This window comes from Arachis stenosperma, chromosome 9, assembly GCF_014773155.1.
Source record: "Arachis stenosperma cultivar V10309 chromosome 9, arast.V10309.gnm1.PFL2, whole genome shotgun sequence".
Classification (NCBI taxonomy): Eukaryota; Viridiplantae; Streptophyta; class Magnoliopsida; order Fabales; family Fabaceae; genus Arachis; species Arachis stenosperma.
Window position 1 is genome coordinate 55,294,792 of NC_080385.1, and position 6,347 is coordinate 55,301,138.

The 6,347-nt window shown below is 41.5% G+C and overlaps 1 non-coding gene across 1 annotated transcript; it reads left to right on the forward strand.

Moving 5' to 3' along the window:
* Window positions 1-5,358: 5,358 nt before the first annotated feature.
* On the forward strand, window positions 5,359-5,466 carry LOC130953609 (small nucleolar RNA R71). The gene has a single exon (XR_009075771.1). It is a non-coding gene; the product is annotated as a small nucleolar RNA R71 (small nucleolar RNA).
* Window positions 5,467-6,347: the final 881 nt, after the last annotated feature.

Consider the following 6,347-nt stretch of genomic DNA (forward strand, 5'->3'; position numbering starts at 1 on the left):
GAGGTACAGCAGAGCTCCACACCTTAATCTATGGTGTGTAGAAACTCCACCGTTGAAAATACATAAGAACAAGGTCTAGGCATGGCCGTGAGGCCAGCCTCCCAAAGTGATCAAAAGATCTAAAGAACAAAAGATTCCAAAGATCAGAAGATTCAAATACAATAGTAAAAGGTCCTACTTATAGAAAACTAGTAGCCTCAGGGTTACAAAGATGAGTAAATGACATAAAAATCCACTTCCGGGCCCACTTGGTGTGTGCTTGGGCTGAGCAATGAAGCAATTTCGTGTAGAGACTCTTCTTGGAGTTAAACGCCAGCTTTTATGCCAGTTTGGGCGTTTAACTCCCATTTTGGTGCCAGTTCCGGCGTTTAACGCTGGGAAATCTGAAGGTGACTTTAAAGGCCGGTTTGGGCTATCAAATCTTAAGCAAAGTATGGACTATCATATATTGCTGGAAAGCCCAGGATGTCTACTTTTCAAAGCCGTTGAGAGCGCGACAATTGGGCTTCTGTAGCTCTAGAAAATCCACTTCGAGTGCAGGGAGGTCAGAATCCAACAACATCTGCAGTCCTTTTCAGTCTCTGAATCAGATTTTTGCTCAGGTCCCTCAATTTCAGCCAGAAAATACCTGAAATCACAGAAAAACACACAAACTCATAGTAAAGTCCAGAAAAGTGAATTTTAACTAAAAACTAATAAAAATATACTAAAAACTAACTAGATCATACTAAAAACATACTAAAAACAATGCCAAAAAGCGTACAAATTATCCGCTCATCACAACACCAAACTTAAATTGTTGCTTGTCCCCAAGCAACTGAAAATCAAACAAGATAAAAAGAAGAGAATATGCAATGAACTCCAAAAACATCTATGAAGATCAGTATTAATTAGATGAGCGGGGTTTTTAGCTTTTTGCCTCTGAACAGTTTTGGCATCTCACTTTATCCTTTGAAATTCAGAATAATTGGCTTCTTTAGGAACTCAGAATCCAGATAGTGTTATTGATTCTCCTAGCTAAGTATGATGATTCTTGAACACAGCTACTTATTGAGTCTTGGCTGTGGCCCAAAGCACTCTGTCTTCCAGTATTACCACCGGATACATACATGCCACAGACACATAATTGGGTGAACCTTTTCAGATTGTGACTCAGCTTTGCTAGAGTCCCCAACTAGAGGTGTCCAGGGTTCTTAAGCACACTCTTTTTGCCTTGGATCACAACTTTATTTCTCTTTTTTTTTGTTTTTTTTTTTTGTATTCACTGCTTTTTCTTGCTTCAAGAATCATTTTTAATGATTTTTCAGATCCTCAGTAACATGTCTCCTTTTTCATCATTCTTTCAAGAGCCAACATTCATGAACCACAAATTCAAAAAACATATGCACTGTTTAAGCATGCATTCAGAAAACAAAAGTGTTGCCAACACATCAAAATAATTAAACTGTTATAAAATTCAAAATTCATGCAATTCTTTTTCTTTTTCAATTAAGAACAATTTTTTTTTATTCAAGAAAGTTGATGGATTCATAGGACATTCATAACTTTAAGGCATAGACACTTAAGACACTAATGATCATAAGACACAAACATGGAAAAACATAAAGCATAAATTTTAGAAAAAAACAAGAAAATAAAGAACAAGGGGATTAAAGAACGGGTCCACCTTAGTGATGGCGGCTTATTCTTCCTCTAGAAGGTCTTATGGAGTGCTTGAGCTCCTCAATGTCTCTTCCTTGTCTTTGTTGCTCCTCTCTCATGATTCTTTGATCTTCTCTAATTTCATGGAGGAGGATGGAATGTTCTTGGTGCTCCACCCTTAGTTGTCCCATGTTGGAACTCAATTCTCCTAGGGAGGTGTTAATTTGCTCCCAATAGTCTTGTGGAGGAAAGTGCATCCCTTGAGGCATCTCAGGGATCTCATGATGAGAGGGGTCTCTTGTTTGCTCCATCCTTTTCTTAGTGATGGGCTTATCCTCATCAATGGGGGTGTCTCCCTCTATGTCAACTCCAACTGAATAACAGAGGTGACAAATGAGATAAGGAAAGGCTAACCTTGCCAAGGTAGAAGACTTGTCTGCCACCTTATAGAGTTCTTGGGCTATAACCTCATGAACTTCCACTTCTTCTCCAATCATGATGCTATGAATCATGATGGCCCGGTCTAGAGTAACTTTGGACCGGTTGCTAGTGGGAATGATTGAGCGTTGGATAAACTCCAACCATCCTCTAGCCACGGGCTTGAGGTCATGCCTTCTTAGTTGAACCGGCTTCCCTCTTGAATATCTCTTCCATTGGGCGCTCTCTTCACAAATGTCAGTGAGGACTTGGTCCAACCTTTGATCAAAGTTGACCCTTCTAGTGTAAGGATGTTCATCTCCTTGCATCATAGGCAAGTTAAATGCCAACCTTACATTTTCCGGACTAAAATCCAAGTATTTTCCCCGAACCATAGTAAGCCAATTCTTTGGATCCGGGTTCACACTTTGATCATGGTTCTTGGTGATCCATGCATTGGCATAGAACTCTTGAACCATTAAGATTCCGACTTGTTGAATGGGGTTGGTAAGAACTTCCCAACCTCTTCTTCGGATCTCATGTCGGATCTCCGGATATTCACCCTTTTTGAGTGAAAAAGGGACCTCGGGGATCACCTTCTTCAAGGCCACAACTTCATAGAAGTGGTCTTGATGCACCCTTGAGATGAATCTCTCCATCTCCCATGACTCGGAGGTGAAGGCTTTTGCCTTCCCTTTCCTCTTTCTAGAGGTTTCTCCGGCCTTGGATGCCATAAATGGTTATGGAAAAACGAAAAAGCAACGCTTTTACCACACCAAACTTAAAAGGTTTGCTCGTCCTCGAGCAAAAGAAGAAAGAAAAGAGTAGAAGAAGAAGAAATGAGGAAGAAGGGAATGGCTTTTGTGTTCGGCCAAAGAGGGTGAGAAGTGGTGTTTAGGTTGTGTGAAAATGAAGGGGTGAAGAAGGGTTTATATAGGAGAGGGGGGCTCATGGTTCGGTTATGTATGGGTGGGTTTGGGAGGGAAAGTGGTTTGAATTTGAAGGGTGAGGTAGGTGGGGTTTTGTGAAGGATGGATGTGAGTGGTGAAGAGAAGATGGGATTTGATAGGTGAAGGGTTTTTGGGGAAGAGGTATTGAGGTGATTGGTGAATGGGGAAGAAGAGAGAGAGTGGTGGGGTTGGTGGGGATCCTGTGGGGTCCACAGATCCTGAGGTGTCAAGGAAAAGTCATCCCTGCACCAAATGCCATGCAAAATCACGTTTTGAGCCAATTCTGGCGTTAAACGCCGGGCTGGTGCCCATTTCTGGCGTTTAACGCCAGGTTCTTGCCCTTTCCTGGCGTTTAACGCCAGTCTGGTGCCCCTTTCTGGCGTTAAACGCCCAGAATGGTGCCAGACTGGGCGTTAAACGCCCATCTGCTAACCTTACTGGCGTTTAAACGCCAGTAGGTTCTTCCTCCAAGGTGTGCTGTTTTTCTTCCTTTTTTCATTCTGTTTTTGCTTCTTCAATTGATTTTGTGACTTCTCATGATCATCAACCTACAAAATAAAATAGAATAACAAAGATAAATATATAAAATATAACATTGGGTTGCCTCCCAACAAGCGCTTCTTTTAATGTCATTAGCTTGACAGATGGCTCTCATGGAGCCTCACATTTTCTCAGAGCAATGTTGGAACCTCCCAACACCAAACTTAGAGTTTGAATGTGGGGGTTCAACACCAAACTTAGAGTTTGGTTGTGGCCTCCCAACACCAAACTTAAAGTTTGACTGTGGGGGCTCTGCTTGACTCTGATTTGAGAGAAGCTCTTCATGCTTCCTCTCCATGGTGACAGAGGGATATCCTTGAGCCTTAAACACAAAGGATTCTTCATTCACTTGAATGATCAGTTCACCTCTATCAACATCAATCACAGCCTTTGCTGTGGCTAGGAAGGATCTGCCAAGGATGATGGATTCATCCATGCACTTCCCAGTCTCTAGGACTATGAAATCAGCAGGGATGTAGTGGTCTTCAATCTTCACCAAAACATCCTCTACAAGTCCATTAGCTTGTTTTCTTGAGTTGTCTGCCATCTCTAATGAGATTCTTGCAGCTTGCACCTCAAAGATCCCTAGTTTCTCCATTACAGAGAGAGGCATGAGGTTTACACTTGACCCTAAGTCACACAGAGCCTTGTTCAAGGTCATGGTGCCTATGGTACAAGGTATGGAAAACTTCCCAGGGTCCTGCCTCTTTTGAGGTAATTTCTGCCTAGACAAGTCATCCAATTCTTTGGTGAGCAAAGGGGGTTCATCCTCCCAAGTCTCATTTCCAAATAACTTGTCATTTAGCTTCATGATTGCTCCAAGGTATTTAGCAACTTGCTCTTCAGTGACATACTCATCCTCTTCAGAGGAAGAATACTCATCAGAGCTCATGAAAGGCAGAATTAAGTCCAATGGAATCTCTATGGTCTCATTTTGAGCCTCAGATTCCCATGGTTCCTCATTGGGGAACTCAGTGGAGGCTAGTGCACGCCCATTGAGGTCTCCCTCAGTGGCGTTCACTTCCTCTTCCTCCTCTCCAAATTCGGCCATATTGATGGCCTTGCACTCTCCTTTTGGATTTTCTTCTGTATTGCTTGGGAGAGTACTAGGAGGGAGTTCAGTAACTTTCTTGCTCAGCTGTCCCACTTGTGCCTCCAAATTCCTAATGGAGGACCTTGTTTCAGTCATGAAACTTTGAGTGGTTTTGATTAGATCAGAGACCATAGTTGCTAAGTCAGAGGGGTTCTGCTTAGAATTCTCTGTCTGTTGCTGAGAAGATGATGGAAAAGGCTTGCCATTGCTAAACCTGTTTCTTCCACCATTATTGTTGTTGAAACCTTGTTGAGGTCTCTGTTGATCCTTCCATGAGAAATTTGGATGATTTCTCCATGAAGAATTATAGGTGTTTCCATAGGGTTCTCCTAGGTAATTCACCTCTTCCATTGAAGGGTTCTCAGGATCATAGGCTTCTTCTTCAGATGAAGCATCCTTAGTACTGCTTGGTGCATTTTGCATTCCAGACAGACTTTGAGAAATCAAATTGACTTGTTGAGTCAATATCTTGTTCTGAGCCAGAATGGCATTCAGAGTATCAATCTCAAGAACTCCTTTCTTCTGATTTGTCCCATTGTTCACAGGATTCCTTTCAGAAGTGTACATGAATTGGTTATTTACAACCATTTTAATCAGCTCTTGAGCTTCTGTAGGCGTCTTCTTCAGATGAAGAGATCCTCCAGCAGAGCTATCCAAAGACATCTTGGATAGTTCAGAGAGACCATCATAGAAGATACCTATGATGCTCCAATCAGAAAGCATGTCAGAAGGACATTTTCTGATCAATTGTTTGTATCTTTCCCAAGCTTCATAGAGGGATTCTCCATCCTTCTGTCTGAAGGTTTGGACCTCCACTCTAAGCTTACTCAATTTTTGAGGTGGAAAGAACTTTGCCAAGAAGGCATTGACTAGCCTTTCCCATGAGTCCAGGCTTTCTTTAGGTTGTGAGTCCAACCATGTCCTAGCTCTGTCTCTTACAGCAAAAGGGAATAGCATAAGTCTGTAGACCTCAGGGTCAACCCCATTAGTCTTGACAGTGTCACAGATTTGCAAGAACTCAGCTAAGAACTGATGAGGATCTTCCAATGGAAGTCCATGGAACTTGCAATTCTGTTGCATTAGAGAAACTAATTGAGGCTTAAGCTCAAAGTTGTTTGCTCCAATGGCAGGGATAGAGATGCTTCTCCCATAGAAATCGGGAGTAGGTGAAGTAAAGTCACCCAGCACCTTCCTTGCATTGTTTGCATTGTTGTTGTTTTCGGCTGCCATGTCTTCTTCTTTGAAGATTTCTGTTAGGTCCTCTACATAGAGTTGTGCCTTAGCTTCTCTTAGCTTTCGCTTCAAGGTCCTTTCAGGTTCAGGGTCAGCTTCAACAAGAATGCCTTTGTCTTTGTTCCTGCTCATATGAAAGAGAAGAGAACAAGAAAATGTGGAATCCTCTATGTCACAGTATAGAGATTTCTTGAGGTGTCAGAGGAACAGAATAATAGAAGAAAGAGGTAGAAGAATTCGAACTTAGTGAGGTAGAGTTTGAATTGTGCATTGAGAAGGAGTGGTACTCCATAAATAGAAGGATGTGAGAAGAGAGGAAGAAATTTTCGAAAATTAATTAAAAAGATTTAAAAACATTTTGAAAAACTTTAATTTGATTTTCGAAAACCAAGAGTGGGAAAGAAATCAAGTAATTTTTGAAAAAGATTTTGAAATTAGAGTTTAAAAAGATATGATTGAAAACTTCTGGTTTT